The sequence below is a fragment of the Chionomys nivalis genome, chromosome 15, assembly GCF_950005125.1.
Source record: "Chionomys nivalis chromosome 15, mChiNiv1.1, whole genome shotgun sequence".
NCBI classification, from domain to species: domain Eukaryota; kingdom Metazoa; phylum Chordata; class Mammalia; order Rodentia; family Cricetidae; genus Chionomys; species Chionomys nivalis.
Genome location: NC_080100.1, coordinates 37,312,146 through 37,332,687, shown reverse-complemented (window position 1 = coordinate 37,332,687; position 20,542 = coordinate 37,312,146).

The following is a 20,542-nucleotide window of genomic DNA, read 5'->3' as shown; positions in this document are numbered from 1 at the left end:
TTAATGAATAAAGAAACTGCTTTGGGCCTATAGCAGAGCTATAGGGGAAAAGAGCTAGGCAGAACTAAGCTGAATGCTGAGAAAGAGAAGGATGGATACAGAGAGAAGCCATGTAGCCTGCCGGACAGATGCTGGGAACTTTAGCTGGTAAGCCACAGTCATGTGTCGATACACAAATTAATAGAAATGGGTTAAATAAATATGTAAGAGTTAGCCAATAAGAAGCTAGAGCTAATGGGCCAAGCAGTGATTTAAATAATACTGTTTCTATGTGATTATTTTGGGGCTAAGCAGCCAGGAACCAACAAGCAACCTCCTTACTACAGCATCTCACTTTTTACACCCAAATTCTGATATCCTAGCACCTGCCTTATCTCTATTCCACCTTGTAGAAGCCAAGTTCTTCTAAATATTTGAGTCTTCCTCTCACCTCTATCAACTAGTGTTGCTGCCTAGTTTCTCTTTATCTCTTCTTACCTGTCAATTTAAAGTCTCCAAAACGGGTGCCCAAATTAGGGACACTCTCCTAACTGGTGTCCACTTCAGTGCTATGGCCAGAGACATTCTTTGAACTTCTCATGCCATTGCGAGGCTGTACTTGTTTCCTGAAGGCTCTGTGAGGAGGGGAGGGCCCTCCACTTGCAGGAACACTCACTCTGTAGCTCGGATTTTGTCCTGGGAAGGTATCTTCAGGGAAGATTCTGTTTATGCTATGTCCATACTCTCTGTCCTGGACTCCACCCTTGTTTTGGGAGTCCCTGTATATGTAGGCAATAGGTCTTGCTTGGATCCTGTCTAAGGCCTCTGTTAGGAGCTTCACCATCCGCTCCAACATTCAAAAGAAAATCTTTTACATCACAGTGAGGGTCCCTCTCATAACCATGTTAAAGCTATTTCACAGCTTCCATTCCATTACTTCTGGGGTAAAACGCATACTCTTTGTTTTTCCTGTGATGCTCTCCAAGGCCACTCCTACCTGACTCCTTCTCTTCTTTCGCATCATTCATGCTCCTCGTTCCCCAGGAGGCATCAATCTGCTGCACCATCCATCTGAAATATTACCTAGTTTTCCTCCACAAGGCATCTTTATAAGTCAAATCAAAATTGCTTTCTTGGAAAGTGCTTCACCTCACCACCCATCGCCATCCTCTTGAAAGGTCAGAGGGATTGTTTGGTTGCTTTCTTTTTTGAAACAGGGCTTCTCTATGTAGCCCTGGCAGTCCTGGAACTCCCTCTGTAGACCAGGCTTGCCTTAAACATAGGGACGCTTTTTTCTTGATTGCACTTAGGTAATTATTTAATGACTATTTACTTTCTCTATTAGATTATGAACAAAGAGAACATGGAATTGTGGGTAATACTCACTCTGGTATCCCTTAGTGCCCAGGCCATTGACTGTCCTCCAGGAGCTATTCTGATAAGTGTTTTTAAGTGTGTGTCAAATGAAGAGCTTCGGGAGTAGCATAGATGTGATCTCAAAAGTAGCATATGCTAGGTTTTGCTACCATAACAGTCTGTTTTGTAACATAAGCACACAGACGTATCCATGAATTTCAGTGCCTTAACGAGGTTTATATCTTGCTCACTCTGAATTCTTATTGTGCTTTAACTGGACACTCTGACTCTGAGTCCTAAGCTGATGGAAGCTATTACCTGAAGCCTTGTTTAACATTCAGTGTCAAGAATAGTTTAGCATTAGTAATCAATGACCCAGGCAGGAAATAAAGTACTTCATCTCCATATACCAACCAACAGCCAAAAGGAACAAGATGGCTTTTACTAGATTTAAGGGAACCAGTTGATATAATCCTGTCACATGTAAATAAAAAAAGAATAAAAAATATATAGCCATTGTAAGGCTTCCCAGAGGCATATTAGTATAGGTCTGAGTACGATTAGGATGAAAATTTATCTGACAGCATGACAGAAAATTTCAGGTAAACAAGATAAGTGACTTTAGTTAAGGGATGGGATTTGGACAGTCTGGGCTTCTGTAGGAGAAGAAATTGTAAACAGACTAAATAATGTCTGAGTATGTGTGCGAGGCACAGCAATATGCTTCCAAATTTGCTCAAGAGCCACAGGGGACAATGGAAGGATAGATTTGACCTTTAGCATACTCATGATCTTCTCTTAAATATTTTTAGCATAATGAGGAAATATTCTCAGAGTAATGTATTTAACATAGGGCCTAGACAATAACTCGAAGCCACTGTACTCTTTCCACATTTGAAGTTTCTAGTTGTCAACTGCTTTTCTCCCATGCTTTGCCAGTTGTCCTGGTGCCTCAGAGAAAGCTGCATCTGACATAGCCAATGGAAATGCTTTAATCCCTCTTTGTCCCTCTGTCCATCCATGAGCAAGCAGATGCCAGTGACCCTGTCAATGTGTAAGCTAAGTGTCTTTAATCTCACCTGTAGTTGGTACTTTCAGGGACTTAACCGAGTAGAGAGAGTCTTACCACTGACATAAAGTGAAGGTTGGTGTCGAATAGTAGGCTTTATGGGAACTCAGATCCAGTGGATGGATCCAATTCAGTCAATCTACCTCTGGAGCTAGGGGCATTATTCAGGCAACTTAACCTGTTTTCTCTAGGAAAACATTTGTGTTGAATAAAAATAAGCAATGTACCACCATTACAGCTTCACTAATAGAGAACAGACTTTCTTGGAGGGGAATTAGATGAGAACATGAGAACCTTCTCCAACAGAACTCACCACCCACAACTGACTGCAGATCAATCAGCAGTGTAGAGAGTGATGTCAAGCATTTCCTTAATCTTGAAGGAAGTGCTAGGTAGTAACTAAATATGGCCTTCTGAGTCAGTCTGCACCATTTTGAACTGAAGCTACTGTTCTCTGCTCTTTGACCTTGGAGCAAGTTATCCCCTCATTCTCAGTCATGGTTCCTTGTGACTATGGAGTAAAACAGACCACTACTCTTCATATTCATATGTTCAAGTCCTACCCCCACTAAAAGTATATTTGTAGGTATAGTCTTTAGGACACAGTTATGGCTTAACGAAGGCTCAATGCAAGAGAATAGGTGGTTTTATAAAGATGAGAAAGTTGGAGTGGGGCTTCCCAGTTGGCATGCATTGAAGAAAGGCCCTATGGGACTCAACGGAAAGGTTGCCATATACTATCTAGACATAAACCTTATTAAGACCAAGTGTGGTAGCTCCCTAATCTCAAACTTTTTGTCCCCAAAAATGTAAGGAAACAAAAATTTTAACACTCCCTTCCCATCTATGATATTTTCTGATGACAGTTTGTGTTTTCAATAGACTTACATAAAAATATAGATAATGAGCTCAGAGGGTGGCTTCTGCCTGTAATACCAGTGAGATAGAACATTCACCATGACTTGGGGACCAGCCTGGGCTAGAGAGTAAAACCATGTTTCAAAAACAAAACAACCCCCCCCCAAAAAAAACAAACGAAAAATAAATCAAGAATCAACACCCAAACAAATATCCAAAGATAATGAATGATACTGTTTATGTGGTAGTGTGGTTATGACAATTGAATGGATTGCTAATTACATAAGCAAGCTCTTAAAATGGTGCTGATGATGTTAGCTAATAATAGTTTATTCTCATTTTTAGTCCCTCATTTGATAGCATCCTATTTAGGGATTCCCCTTAACACGTGGAATCAACCTGAAGAGCTTAGAGTGTGAATTTGGCTTCTCATAACCTTGTCAGGATGACTAACATCTTCAAGCCTTCTTTTCCCTCTTAGTTGTCTTGTCTGAATAGACATCATCCTGACGCTAATGCTGACTGTCCTGGGGGGCTGTCATGGGGATTGAAGAAGATCTGTATGTAGATGTATCCCAGGCTTTTTCGGCCTTCCCTGCATGCTGTTTCCTATCAGCCTTACAGAATGGAAGAGCTTCCTAATTTATGCCACCAAATGAAGAAATGCTCTTCAGAAAACCTTGACTCTTGTAGAGGAGCAAATCAAGGAGTTGATCCCTAAACATGGAAATCTACCCACGCTCTCCCCAATCCTTTCCTACTTCTCCTTTATAATTACAAGAAAGGAGTTTGGTGTATTTTTTGCCACACTCCCTACTTTTGCCCTTGAGATCTTTCCATCCTATAATGCAAATTCCAAAATATCAAGGTTCACTCCACTCCCTGTAAACATATTATTGAAAACTCAGGAAATTAAGAACTCGGTGTGACTACCACTATGCAGTGAAGCAGAGCTGCAGAGTGAGGTTTTCTGTTTTGTTTTGTTTTTCCCTTAAAGTTATTTAGTGGTACCTTAGAATTAAAATTCAGTCTCATATCATGGTTATTGTTGAACAACATGAAGTCAGGAAGTGTAAATAGATCTTTGAACATATTGGTAGCCATAAATATTCTTAAATTCATATGTAGATAAAACAGCATTTTGTGCAGGAATCCTGCTCAAACCTTAATGAGTGAATCACACCTGAAGGTCACATTAAAATGCAGGTTCTGATTCAGAAAATCCCCGAGGGACCCAGAATTCTACAGTTCAACAATGCCCCAGATGGAACAAACTGCCTAACTCCTGACTACTTTCTCAATAGCCTGGAAGGAGCTGGTCTGATCAAAAGCCAGTGACTCTGGAGGTTTTACTAAAAGTTTTTGTTCCGTTGTTTTTTTTTTTTTTTCATTTTGTATTTGCTAATATATTCTAGATGCAGGATGCTTTTAAAATACAGATGGCAAAAGGATCAAAAGCCAACTTGGCAAGACTCAGATTTCTTTGATTAGTTTCTCCATATGTTGCGCACACCTAAACCATTTACAATGGCCATATAGTCTGTCCCTTTCCCAGCAGATACAACTCTGTATGCCTTTGGTAATTGTTTTTTGTTTCTGTCATCCAGAACATCTTAAATCATCTCCTTCTTCCTGAGAACTGTTCTTTGGTTTTGACTTCTACTGTTTTCTTTTTTAAAAATAAATATAAATAGTTAATTCTGAACCAAATATGAGTGGCAATGGCCCAGGACCATGGAATCAATTCTGCTTCTGCAGCATGAGTGCTAGGATTAAATGCATATGCCACATCCTTGGCCTAATTTTTAACAAAAAATATCAAAAATAGACACTAAGGGGAAAAGGAGCCTATTCAATAAACGGTGCTGGAAACACTGGATATCCACCTGTAGAATATTTAAAATAGATTTATATCTGTCATTCTGCAGATCAATTAAAGGGGTTCAAAGACTTTAAATCCTGAAACTGTTTAAGGAGAACGTAGGAAACGTACTCTAAACAGAGTTCCTAACAATGAAGGGGACTGCCTAAAAAACTTCTTCACACCAAGGAAAACTATTAGCAGAGAAAATAGTCTATATAAGAGAGGGGGACATGTAATTGTGCTAATGCTTATTCTTTCCCCCTCTATTTTTATATTGAAAATAGATTTTTTTCATACAAAATAGTCTGATTATTGTTTTCCCTTCCCCAGCCCCTCTGAGGAGAAAATTTTACCTACTATGCTTTAGAAAGGAAAAAAAAAATCTAGTGTATATAAAGGGATGCAAAAATTAAACAACGGAAAATATAAACCTATCAATCAATTAACAAGCAATGGAATGAAGAAAAACAAATGTACAAGTACTTTTTAGAAAGAGTTCAATATCTCTAGCCTTTTGAGAAATGCATATTATAACTACTTTGAGCATAGGGTGGTGAGATGTTTCAGCCCTTAAGACTGCTTGCTGCTCTTGCTGACATCTGGTGTTCGGTTCCTAGAATCCATATTAGTCTACTTAAACTTCCTGTAACCAGCTCCAGGGAATCCAACACCCTCTTCTGCCGCCACACACAAGTGCATGTCCACATCATATAGAGACATATATATGCATAAATAAATTTAAAAAGCAAAACTTAGTTGGGCCTAGAGCTGTTTGGCAGTTGCTGGTCACCTGGGGAGGGAGAGTCAGTATCATCTGGGGTATGGCCACTCAGATTGCCCATGCTGCAGTGGGTGACCCAATACCATGCATGTAACAGCAGCACTAAATGGATTCAGTAGGATTCTAAAGACAATAAATAAATAAATAAATAAATAAATAAATAAATAGACAAAATACAAAGTTGGGAGTCGATGTAGGCTAGGGGGTTGACACAGCTGAAGACAGATGATAGAGGGTATAACTAATCAAAATAAATCGTACATATGTATGAAATTTTCAATGGCTATAAAAATAAAAAGTGTGTGTGTGTGTGCGTGTGTTGTTTGTGTACTTAAAGAAGACATGAAGTTGGAAAGGAAACCTGCTGAGAGATTCTTGGGTGACATAGAAAAGTTACAAAAGGTGGTCAAAATACATTGTATACATGTATGAAAACTTTAAATATTAAGTAAAAATATTATGAAAATACTACAATGACAAAGAATATGAAATTGTGTAGGTGAAAAAATAAGGAGGATCTGAGAGGAGTTGTGGGAGGGGAAGGAATGTGATCAAAATATATTTTAATATAAAAAAAATTTAAAATAGCCAGGTGGTGGTATCACATGCCTTTAATCCCAGCACTCAGGAGGCCAAGGCAAGAGGATCTCTGTGAGTTAAAGGCCTGGTCTTCAGAGTGAATTCCAGGACAGCCAGGGCTGTCTGTTATACAAAAAAGCCCATCAAGAAAATCAAAATAAACAATAAACAAACAAATAAATAAACAAATAATATTTAAAATAATAAAATTACCAAGATTTCAGATTTACCAGTTCAAATGGTTATTATAAAGAAAAAGAGACAACAATAAATTTGGACAAGATTGTAGAGAAAAAGAGATTCTTATTCACTCAAGGTAGGAGTAGCACCTTGTACGGTCATCATAGAAATCAATATAGAAGCCTCTTAAAGAATGAAAACTCTAAGGACATATGCCATAGCTCTGCCACTCCCACTTTGACCATGTATCCAAAGGAGCCTCTTTCCTACTGCAGAGATCCTCGCTTACCCACATTTATTGCTGCTTTATTAAGGAGATAGAGGATGAGGGAGAAGGGGAAAGGAACAGGGAGAGAAGTCAGAGATATTTACCCCCCACTGTTGTAAGGAGGCCACTTGTTAGTTCCTGGCTGCTCGGCAGCTCAGAGCCAGAACGATCACACAGAAACTGTATTAATTAAATTACTGTTTGGACTATTAGCTCTAGCTTCTCATTGGTTAACGCTTACATCTTAATTTAACCCATTTTTATTAATCTGTGTATTGTCACGTGGCTGTGGCTTCCTGGATAAAGCCATCTGGCTCCAGTGGGGCTACATGGCTTCCTTATCTCTGACTCCGCCCTTCTTTCTCCCAGCATTCTGTTTAGTTTTTCTTTTTTTTTTCTTTTTGGTTTTTCGAGACAGGGTTTCTCAAGACAGGGTTTCTCTGTGGTTTTGAAGCCTGTCCTGTTTAGTTTTTCCTGTCTAGCTCTGTTCCCCTATAGCTGTGCTATAGGTCCAAAGCAGTTCCTTTATTAACCAATGATATTCACAGCATACAGAGGGAAATCCCATATCACCCCACCCCCCTGTGGGTCCCTGGGTAGAAGGAAGGGAATGACAAAGGACTGCCTCTGGGTAGAGAAGGGACAGGCAGGGCACACAGAGGAATAGCAGTTTATAAAGTTAGAAAGGGAAACCCCATGTTAGGCTGAGGTGTTTAATTTTAATTGGGCACGTTAATTAGGTGAATCAGAGGGCTCTCTTGATTGCTGGACTTCTGTATTTTGATAGCGGGACCTTCCTCAGGAGGAAGTGGTCAAATGAGGGAATAGACTTGGTGGCTAGCTTTAGGAATATAATCTAATGATTTTTAGCAAGGGAGAGGGAATGGGGAAGGTGAGCAAGTCCTGCTAGAGCCATGTTTGCCAGGCCCCTGGCTGGTTAGAGTCCCTTCAGTCACCACAACATGAGGTACTGGATTAAAGGGTCACACATTAGGGTGGCTGAGAACCACTGCTCTAAAAGTCCAACCTCAAATTACATTTCCTCTTTTCTTAAATAAAATTTTTCTCTAATGTCCTCGGTATGAATATGAATCTCATTCAAGATACGATATTATTTTACCAAATTTTCTTGTTCTGGCATTTTTATTCTACCACATATATCTTCAGTGAGATCTCCAATGGCTCTAGAATCTGACCAAGTTTGACAAAATACCACCAACAAAATACCATAAATGTTTTCATGTGAGATTGCTGTATAATTTGTATAAATGGAGTCAACTCCAAATATTTGAGTATTCCTAACAAGATTCAATAAAATAAAAGTTTCTCTACTCTAATACAGAGACCAAGTAATAGCATAGGGCTTTCGAGAACCTTCCAAGGCTGATGGTACCGGATTTATTATCTGGAATTCAAATTCAATCTTTCAGGTTCAATTAGAGCCTGCATTGTTGATAGATACGGGTAAGTCCCTCCCAAACTGTGGGGTATCTAGACACATTCACAAGGAGGTAGCCATCAGGACATGTTATGCTATGATAGGAAATATAAGTAGCTATAATGGATTGACTATCATATTTAGAAACCTTTTTATTTTAGAATTTTAACATTGATTCAAATGTAATAATCCATTTTCGAGACCCATTTAATATTTTTTTCTTAGTAGGAAGTTTTACTATTTTGAGTTCCATGCATTTGGATTTAAAACAGAGTTACCTCAAAGATGCAATTCTTTGAGGGATTTTATGAGGATCTTTACCAACCTAAAAACTATTTTTCAAAAAATTATACTGCATAATGAGAGAATGTCTTTTATGAAAGTAGTGAAAATTTTGACTCTTTGAAACATGAGGACTTTTGGGAACAATAGGAAGTTGGTTTATATTTAAAAAAAACAACAGAAACATGATTAATAGGAGGATATATCCTTATCCATTTTTTTGTCTCATTAAAAGGTAGGCCAGAAACATTTCTGACATCTAGGAACATATAGAAGGGAAAGTTCTAATTATCTCACACAGTTTTTAAAATACATAAATATGAGTTTGAGGAATATGTTGCAAAAGTGAGAGTTGGAGGAATGTTAGAGGAGTTTCGAGTCCAGTTACTTAGGGTGTTCAACTATTGACACAATTGTTGGTGTGCCATTCAACTTTTCCAATACCCAGATGGATGTGTTTGTAGTAGGCATGGGTTTGAAGCAACAAATCCAAATGCAAGCATTTCTTTCCTCAAGTCTTGTAGCACAAAAGGTAGATAGAGCTTCCTTTCCATCCAGACTGAAGGGACTCTTTAATGTGTCATCGTTTCTAAACTGAGAAAAATCACCTGGTTTAGCTGTTGTTCACTTAGCTCCTTGACTCTTGGAAGCTCATATGCCTTCCAGGAACAAGAAAATACATGACTTCTGTTATGTACTGTTTCAACCTACCAATCCCCAATCATGTCTGAATCCTTTCTCAGATATCTTTCCATCCATCTCTCTTTTCTCAGAATAGTTTTCATCATTAGTTGAGCCCTCCAGAATCATAGTCATATGTCGTCATTTTCATCCTCAGTAAAACTCTGTACCAATGTCTCTTTTATTTAAATGCCGCATATCTCCCAAGGACCACAAGGAATGCTATGTCCTTTGTGCTATGTTCTTTATCCCCGGATGTGAAGGCACTTCCTCCCTCTTCTTCATTACTGACATATAAATTCTGCCTGCCCAGATCTAATCAGAGACGCCTGCCGCTGTCGCTATCAAGACCAGAAGAATGTCATTTTACCACTGTCACCCCAAATAATGTTCCTAGGAGATCATTGTCAGTAACTTGATTGTTTTAAAGAGTTTGGGGACATCGCTAACTAATCTAAGTACAAACAGGAGTGAATTGAAATTTTCATGATAAAATGAGTTCTCAGTCAGTTATCAGAAAGAACCTTTATGATCCTCCCATGTGGTCTTAAACATAGGTCTCCATTTGCACACATTCCCTCTCTAATCTCTTTTGCTGGGTTTCATAATCTTTAAAAAATGCCAGAGTTAGTTTTTTTCTTCTTTATACTAGTGGAATAGGTCACAATTTAAGAAAAATTTATTGTTTGAACATTGCCTGTCAAGATTGTCTGAAACAGCTTCATCTTTCATAATCAGGTAAATTTTTAAATATTTTCTGTTATGCCTGATGGCAAGTCTGCCTCTCAGCGTTCTGCAGACCTATAGCTGTTTTTGGTTAACTAGTTAATGTAAGCTGATTTACCTAACCATAGTACTATAAGAATTATTTTTCTCTATGTTTCATCTTTTGTCTGTCTAGTTGGAAAACACATGTAGGGATGGGGGTGTGACTTGACATAGTTTATTAATGACAATATAAAAATATTAATGTTCAATTATCTTAATCTATCATATATGATGTGGGGTTGTTTGGACAAATTATATTCCTTGGGAACCTTTTTTCTTACCCTACTGATGGGTGTAATGACATTATACCAAATGTGCAGGCTTCAGCCGTTTCTGAAAAGTCCTTAGTTACTGGTGGCACGTAGTAGGATGCCTGCTCTCAGAACAACTGTAAAATGTTTGCTGCATGCAAGATGATTCCTCCAGTGAGCTTTCACAAACTTTGAGCTGAACATGGTATCTTATTGCAGGATCCCCAAAGCTATTTGATACTATGATTTTCCTTCCTCAGTATCACTCTGTTTACTCTGGAGGCAGCACCACAGAGTTCTACCCTTAATTGAAGAGACAGAAAATCACGACTTAAAACTTAAAAGTTTGGAGAGCAAAAGACACTTTAGAGACAAATCAGTAATTATGGAGGTACCGTCTCCAATTGTAATGTTTTCCTCTGCCTCAGTGCTAGCAATCAAAACTACGGACTTAATCTGAAGCAGGGTCAGGACTTTAAATATGAAAGAAATCGCTTGAATTTGAGGAATTATACGTACAGTACAAGATGTTCCAGCAACAAATGATCTGAATCCTGTTTAAGAGCAATGATGTGGAGACCAGATGCCCTCCTCCAGACCTCCAGAGAACATTTGGCAGGGCCGCAGATCTCTTATGATCATGCAGAGAGGCCTCAGTGTTTCTTGAAGAGCTAAGACATGCTCCTGGGCTGAGCAGTGGGCAGTAGGGAACAGATAGAGATATTTTCTATGTGCTTGGGGTTGCCCAGCGCCCTTCTGGAGAAGTGTTCTCCAGAGGTTTGTTGATTTTAACTAATCTCTTCAGTCAAAATGCATTTTCTGCCATGTGTGAACTTTCTAAGTCCACTGGATTTAATTTGATACATACAGCCTTTCCAGACACCCCCAAGTTGGAATAAATAACCATATCTTCCAATATGTTCCCATTAGGTAAAAATACAAGTACTTTCCTTAATCTCCATTCTTAATCTCACAATGGTAGTGACAGGTCATTGTAGTGCCAAATAGAAATCAGATTGCCACTTACCAACTACTTGACATTGGGCAGTTATTTAACCCCATTCTGGCCTCAGTTTCTACACCTATGAAATGACCATCATAATAGTAGCAAGTTCGTGATTTTTAAATCGTTAACTGTGACAACCCAGATGAAATTCTTAAAAGCTGCCGGACTCATGGTTAGCACTTGCAACTATTGCTCATAGACAGCCCTTGACTCACTGGGGAGAAAGTTGCTTTGTAGCACTGCCCATGAAATACATAGTTATTTATTGATTTAATCTATTATCAATTAATTTATCTATATGAAATTAGTAGAATCCTATATAAGTGTGTAGATTCAGATAATTTCTGTAAAAAAATCATCCAGGTAGATATGTGGAAATAGTCATTAATCTGATTTAAATTTAATGTGTCTACTTATATTAAGCATATATGTATAAAAGTTCGTTATATAGATATGTCAATAAACAAAATGGGAAGGATAATATACTGTATGGTTCTCTTTTGTTTCAAAAGTATTGCAACTATCAGGTACGTGTTCAAACACTACCTAATTTACAATTGAAAAATAAAACATTAGCAATTTCATCTTAGTGCAACCTGTCTTGCTTTCTTTGAAAGCTGCAGAAGAAAACAAAAGGAAAGATTAGGAATCTATAAAATGTTAGAAATCTTTCCCATGTACAGCTATCATTCCCATGGTCCTCCATGAAGAAGGGTTTCTCTTCCATGCAAATTGCCTGGAACTTAAGGCTGCCAGTGCCATCAAAATAAGAAGAAGTTTTATTTGGGTCCTTGTTTCTGTGCAGTATTTCTGAGAGCAATTCTTTCTTTCAATGACTCTAAATAAAATTCCTGCTCCTCTTTCAGAAGGCAGAGGCCAGAGCATCCTTTCCTGGATCAGTTGGGCACAAGCTATGCCACACTGTTGGTTTTCTGTACAAATATGCTTAGAAGAGCTCAGAGCCACATTGATCTTAGTGTCAGTGACAGTTTTCAAAGGCTTTGATCACAGGTTTCCACAATCTCAGTGGCTGAAGGGAGGACATTTTCTCCATTGCAGTTCTGGAATCCAGAGGCCTGAAGTCAGTTTCCAGGTCTTGTTCCATCCAGAGTCTAGTTAAGAACTTCTGGTGATTCTAGGCAGTTTTTAGTTTGTGGCAGTCAACCGTTCATCTTTCCTGGGCCATTATCTCTGCTTCTCTCCCCTTCATATCTCTCTTGTCATAAGGACAGATGTCCTTGGAAAACAGGACCTCTCATCTTCAGATCTTAATCTAAGTGCACTTGTACGGTCATATTCCGGATAAATATGTCCTCTGTAATTAATTTTCATTTTCAACCCATTACAGATTCCTTTTGACTAGGGCTGGCTATGTTTTGTCTACTACTGACTATGCATGCAAACTTTGTTTGTATTTGCATGAAACTGATTACACTGCTCAAGCTTTCATTATGAATTCCAAATAGAGATAGGGCTTTCTTACTCGTTGCTTTCGTGGTAAACATATTTTCAGGAAAGAGGTGCCCAAATTTTGTGGCTGTTGTGCAAGATGAGCTCAAATTGTATAAGCGAGTAAACTTGTGGTTAAGTCTGCTTGTAATCCACCAAGATTCTGTATTAGAGAAATCATGCCCCAAACAATGAATAAAATCTATAGAGAAGGCAGGTTATAACATTATAACTGAATGCATCTCTACATTATTAATGACATGTTTATGTGCTCAGTTATGACCAACAGCTCTCAACCTGTGGGTTGGGACTCTTTGGGGAGCTGAACAACCCTTTCAGAGGAGTCTCCAAAGAAAATCAGAAAACATAGAAAGTTACATTGCAATTCATGACAGTAGCAAAATTACAATTATGAAGTAGCAAACAAATAATTTTACAGTTGGGGGTCACCCCAACATGAGGAACTGTATTAAAGGACCACAGCATTAGGCAGGTTGAGAACTATTGCTTAAGACAATTAACATATAGAAGAAAATAATACTACATAAAATACAATATCTAACTTTGCAGATTCTCTGGGATGGGGGTCAAAGCAATAAAGAAAATATTGCAGATAAAATACTCTTGAACTATTCAAATATTTACTAACATGGCTTATTTTAGAGCTAATTCAAGTGGACGAGGTGGTATAAGGTTGTTATGTCTTGAAATATGGAAGACTATTAATTATCAAACAGGAATAAATGAGTAGCTCAAAAGTGATAAAGAAGAGCAGAGGTGGAGTTTTTCAGAAACCACTAAGATCAAAATTATAAATTATCTGCAGATAAAGGGGGATTTGGAAAATGTCCACATGTTTACTTTGCTAGTCTCTTTTGAGAGCTTACAGCCAGCATAAAGAACTTATGGAGAAAATTTTTTCAGGAGATTAATTTTTACACAAATACATGCAAAATTTTGGATTTTCATACTACAATAGGTCAAGATTATAATATGGTTTTAAAGGATGTCTATCTTTTTACGACTCAGAAAAGCATTTTTATTTAAACTCTTTCCCTGGAGCCAAAAGTGTCAATCTACACTCAATCAATGTACTTCAAACTGTCCTGGCTGGGGATGGTGATTTCAAAAGTGAGCAAGCTGCCTTTGGGCTCATACATACAAATGGAGCTTTCCAAAGTCTTGTATTTCAGAGGACATATGAAATTGTAAGGAGAAACAAAGAAAGAGAAGGATACAGACTTAACCAGACAGTCTCAGGAGGAACACGCAAGGTTTGCAGCCTTGTATCAATTCCATATTTGTTCATCCTTTTAGTAGAACAAGGTAGGAATCCAAGAGGCTTTGGATGGTGAACCATGGGTCACTTTCATTACTTCCTTCTGTTAGCCCTTCTTGTTGTTTCTGAAATGAAGACTTCAGAAAGTCCTTCTCTGTCATAGCCTAAGGATCTGAAGAACTATGTTGAGGAGGGCTTTATATTAACCTTTTCACTTTAATATCTTTCCTTAGTATTTACCTAAGAGTCCCCTGGACAAACTTCTGAGTCAATCCATGGTCTATACCAGCGCAGAAATCTACCAATTGGCATGAGTTTGCCTTGCTCAAACTCCTCACTCAGTGCTGCAGTCATTCATGCTGCTTACGGTATGTGGCACAGCAGGTTTGTCACCCAATCCAAATTCACGAAGCGTTGCTTAGCCTGAAAATTTCCTTTCATACCATGCATGCAACCAAAACAAAATATAATTTAAGACATCAGCTCATAACACTTACAATTAAATTCATTAATCAGGACAGTTTATGGAAATGTCACACGTGAACCACAAACTTCATCAATATTCAAGCAGGGAACAACTAGACAATCACATTTCTTAGTAATAAATGTTTCATCTTGGCAGCTTTATTTTCTTATAAGAAATGCAGATTACCCTCATCAGGCAGCTTGCACTCCTGTTTGGAAACTTTTCAGTTATGTATAGCGATAGAACTTCTGTTGTGGTTCCGCTCCTATTTTCCTGCCTTCTCCATTTGCCTTCTCCATTTGCCTTCTCCAGATTGCTGTGCCTTCATTATAATTAGCATCTGCACCTGCACTCAAGAACCAGCCCTCAATTGCAACCAAGTCAGTCTGTTTTGAAGCAAAAGGAAACAAAAACCCCGCCAAGTTCAAGTTCCAACATGTCTAGTTATAGATGTGGACAATATACTCAATACTTTGCTAATGTTTTCTTTCCTGTAGGACTTTTTAAGGCATAAATAGTTAGTTTCTTTTATATACCCAAACATCATTGCATAGGTATTTCTGTCTATTTAAAAATGCATGTATGGGTGTTTTGTTTGCGTGTATATCTACATACCATGTGGTGGCCAGGGAGGCCAGAAATGGGCATCCAATCTGTGGGACTAGAGCTACAGATGGTTATGAGCTGCTGTGTGAGGGCCTGGAATCAAACCTGGGTCTTCTGCAGGAGCAGCCAGTGTTCTTAAAACTGCAGAACCACCTCTGTGGTGTGAAAGGGTATTTCCAGACTGTGCTGAAGTGGGTTCTAGTTATTTATTTACACTGTAGTGTAGGAATACCAGATGGTGTTTCCTATACTACTTTCAGACAAAGCATTAGTCTCACTTCCTAGATTTGGAGTCAGAAAGAAAGAACATGAAAGCATGCTTGGATATTGATGGTCCCTCAAGAGATGAAAGCAGGAAGATAAGGAGAGGTTAGTGCTTGAGAGGAAAGGTGTCTTGTAGAAGAGCATGGTGAGAACAATTTCAGGAGGAAAATCGATGCTCTAACACTCCAAATGTACAGCATCACCAAGCAAGCAACGCTCGATTCACTTCTAATGTTCCCATGCCACCACCTCTATGGAAACCAAAGACTTCATCTTCCATGATTGTGTTCCTCAATGGCAGCATTAATCTATGTGCTTTGCAATTGTTTGAAGTAATTTGTCTTCCTACTCCTTCCTTTGGAAGGCAAATTCCATAGTTTTTCCTTTTGCCTTTCTGGAGCTCTTATCCTGCTGAGTTCCTGCATTACAGTCAGCCTCATACTCTCTTAATACTCTGTCCTCATGACTTCCCAGGGCAGCCTGGATCACTGTTACAACACAGTGGTTGCTGGGTGGTCTTTGGGTCCCATTTGTCTACTTCTTAATTGGTTCCAAAAAAGTAGCCATTATTTTTCTGTCTGAACTAATAACAGGTCATGAAGCTCTCCTGCACACCCAGCAGAGAAAATATATATATGGCCCTTTTTGCCATCATCCGAATTGGCACAGCTGTTTGGAGTACATATATGCAAACTAGATCATACAGCATTCAACAAAGTATCCTGTTCCCCTTCCACATTTCTTAAAAACACATCTCTCTAATATTTTCAAACTTTTAATTTGCCTTTTAATTACATGGAAAAACTCACTGGTTTACATGTTAAAATTCAGTTTTTTGTTCTGTTCAATATTTCAAAGTAATTTTAATTCTGAAATATTCAATTCTATCTTGCAAAAAGAACCGATGATGATCCTTCTACATCCTTCCCACCTTGTTGATAAAATCACAGCTGGAATCTTAAGTTATTTTGAGTTTGTTTCCAGGTTGATTCTAAGTTATTGATCAATATTGTCTGAGTACAGTATTTAACCAACAAGTGTCAATTACTTTATCCCAGAACACTGTCGTACTATATTACCCAGCTCCATCTGTGAGGGTGTCTTAGAAGACTGTTAGGTCATTCTGAAACTGATCTCACAGCTTCCCCAAAGACCAAGCTCTGTTAAAAAGAGGAGAGAGAGGTGAGGTGAGCAGATGCCTCTTGAATGTGTTGTCTTTAGAGTTTGCAGCGTGCTCTTAGAAACATTAAAAATCAGTATCCTGTATCTGAAAGTGTTGCCCCCACATCTACTGCCTTTCCATTTGCTGACTTTCTTGAAACTTGAACTATTGAGTTTAAAAGTTGGACTTTACTGTGTTTAATGAGAACTTATGTCATGATTCAATATCATGTGAATAGTTACCATACAGGCTTTCCCCTATAAAATACAAGCTAACACTCTGAAAAAGCTGACTTTTTGCTCAAATTATTTTTAACATTGGACATATTATCTCTTTACTAAGTCTGATAATGGTTATTTTAAAATCATTAATCTTAACAAGCATCCCACTAAGAAGTGGTTCACATTAGTAGAGATGTCACATAAGCTATTATTTATAGTTATTTGCTGAGGGGTTTATGTGACCCACATCATTCTTAGTAGTATATCTGTATTAACTGACTTAGAACTTACATCAACCCTATATTGATAAAGTAAATGCATTTGCTGTTATCTTTTAAAAGATGAACATATTGAAGCTTAGAACAACAAACACATCAAAAGCTTCAGAGATAGAGAGTGGTATCAGGGATTTAAGTCCAGATAACCTGGCCATAGTACCTGGTTTCATAAATACTATTTCATGATGAAGGTCATCTTTCAGCTTATTTTAGGTATTATATACTGCCAGTTCAAAGCTAAGTAGATAGAAAGAAACAACAACAACAACAACAAAGTCAGACTTGGTGGCGCACGCCTTTAATTCCAGCACTTGGGAGGCAGAGGCAGGTAGATCTCTGTGAGTTAAGGGCCAGCCTGGTCTGCAGAGCAAGTTCCAGGAGAGCTAGAACTACACAGAGAAACCCTATCTCAAAAAACAAAAATAAATAAATAAACAAACAAACAACAACAAAAAGAAAATAAAAAATACTATTCAGTTCAACTGAACATTTTCTAAAATGCTTTAGGTCCAAAAGACTGGTACCTCAACAATGCTTCTTTCCACTAAAAGAAGTCATTATTTTAAAACTTCAGTATTTAAACACACCTGCCAGTGTGCAGTAATTTGTAAGTAAATACTGGAGTTTGTGATATAAGTATAGTTACTTCAAGTATGGGTCTGAAAATGATAGAAATAAGAATTAAAAGTATTTACCATTAACCATTTTTTCAGGATTAATTATAATCTAAAGCAAAATGGGCTATATGGATGTTGAGTCAGAATAGGTTGTTAAAACTGATTATAGGCTATGTGCTGATGCTGATTCAAGACAAAAGGCTACAAGGTAAAAGAAGAATGTGTTTCCAATAGTGCCATCAATGTCGAAGCATATATTGCCAACACTAGTACAATGTTGAGGTTTTACCTTAATTGTGTCTGTGGTTTCGGTGCATAGTTTAGTATTTAAACAATAAAAGTTTACATCATATCAATTATTCTCTGATTTTTTTTTCAGATTATTTTAAACCCACTGTGTAGATCTAAATAGTAGTTATACAATGTAACTTCTTTAATACTCTGGTGATAATGCTGTGAAGGAAGCATCTCCCCTATCACTAAACAGACAACCAACTTCACCCTTGTGAACTCACCTTTGCAAAATGATGCCCTTCATGCTCATTAGCCTAAAACAAGTGCTAATGGAAAGGCCCAATCATTTCTTTAACCAGAGGTCCCCATGTTCTCATGAAATGTTCATTACATGTCAGATGAGGGGAGAAATACAGACAACATTTCTCCCTCAAGAAGAAAGTTGCAGGTCTCCCAGGGCGTTCTTACCAGGTCTGTGATTTGCAGATCTAGAGTGTGGTGCGAAAGGAACTTGATGGGAAATGCAAATCAAAAGGAGAATGGTCATCTTGCCCCAGATATTAACCCTAGGACCACAACAAAACCAGAAGACAGCAAATGCCAGGCATTGCTCTTGTTTTTTTTTTTTTTTAAACTTATTACAGTCCTCTTCAGAAAGTCCCTACCCCTGCCTATAAGTTGATCTGTACTCTACTTCATCTTTTGGCAATTTCAATGTTTTAATTCAACATTGATTGTGATGGTGATTCTTCCACATTTTGTTTAGAATTACTTTGGCTACCTTTGGTCTTAAATTTTCAGAACATTTTTTTCCCTGAAATGTCTGTGAGAAATGGCTCTGGGATTTTGATTGGTACTTCATAAAATCTTGAGAATCATAATAAAAAAAGAAAGGAAAGAAATAGTCATGAAGTTGAGAGGGGAAGATGTTAGGGGGTGGGGAGCAGAAATGGAGATTGTGCTATGACCAAAATACATTGAATACATCTACATGAAGTTCTCAAAGAATAAAGAAAATGTATTTTTAAAAGGCAGTAACAAATTCTAAAAATGAATGAGAGAAAGGACTTTACACACTATTGATGAGAAAATAAATTAAAATAACTATTATGGATCACATTTTTGAAGTTCTTCAAAAAATTGAACCTACCATTTGAACTAACTGTCACACTTTTGGTTAAAGATACAAAGGAAATGAAATCAAAGGAGAGAGACCGGCATGTTTATTGCAGCGTTCTCGGTAATAAATATTTGGAATTGTTCTAGGTTGATCAGTGATGAATGGACCAAGAAAATACAGTAGATGCATATACATAATGAAATATATGTTAGGTACAAAGATAAAATAAAATCCTGTAATTTATAATAGTGTGGAAAACATAGGAACTGTCTTTACTGACGTTAAGACGCAGAAATCAGTTACCTCATATTATCTAAACTAAAAGCAGTGACCTGAATGAAGAATAGCAAATGCTGAAGACAGGTAAGATATAGAGAAATGACTTGTTTAAAGCAAGCTGAATAAACCACATTGATACATATATACTTATAAAAATAAATATTAAAATTGGGGGAAATGGATGAGTCTCATGGGTAGAACAATGGTGGATGGTACTTTAGGCAATGCGAATCTGGGCAGGATTAAGAAAGGGTCATGGTTTGGTAGCCAAGAAAGGGCATTTTGGAGAAAAGCACAGGTATATTAAATCCAATTAGTCTGGTAAGCAAGGCCTGGCACATTTAATGAAAGAATAAGTGTGCCAGAAAATTCTCCCGATTGGACTGTGCAAATTTTAATTGATCCCCATGAACAATAATGGTTGAAAGAAAGAAAGTGAAAAGGTACCCCTACGGCAGTCTTACAAATAGGTCTACAGCCTTCTTCTATGTACATATCTCAAAGCTAAGTTGAAACACTAGATTGTCATTGGCGGTGAGATGTTTCACAGGTGTAAACTAAGCAGATGGCGGTCATACCAGCCAGCTCTGGCAAGAGTTTGCTAAATATCACCATATGCAAACAATTAGAGAGAAATATTTTCAATTTTAATTCAGCCAATTTTTAGGTGTCATCATTGCTTTTGGCATAACTCAACCTGATCTGCCAAAAATGTAGTTGGTGCTCATGATTTTGTAGCTTTATTCTGTATGAATGTGTATTGAGTTTGTCTCTGATTGTCTTGCTTAAATAATTTCACTTCCTCAAATATTTGAATATTTAGTGCCTTATAAAAACTTACAAACACTCTCCAAGTTTTGAGAGTTAAGGAGATGAGGTGTGACTTTCTTGAGGCTCCGCAGTAGCTCGGGTTTCCATCTGCAGGTGCCAGTGGTGGCCGATCCTCTTGTCAGGCACATACTTAATCTCTGCACTTCTGACACAAAGGAGGGGCACCAGCTTTTCGGTGGCTGTTGGCCAGAGGTTACTCTTCATTCCTGGAATACTTTCTCAGTTCACCTCCATGGGCTTTTCTATAGGCATAGACTCACTACAGCATGGCGACCTAGCTTTACCAAGCCCAGAAAAAAAGGGAGAAAAAGGACTTGCGAGCACAACAGAGCAAGCCTTATGTAAAAGAAAAGAAGTATGAGAGCAATGGGCTATC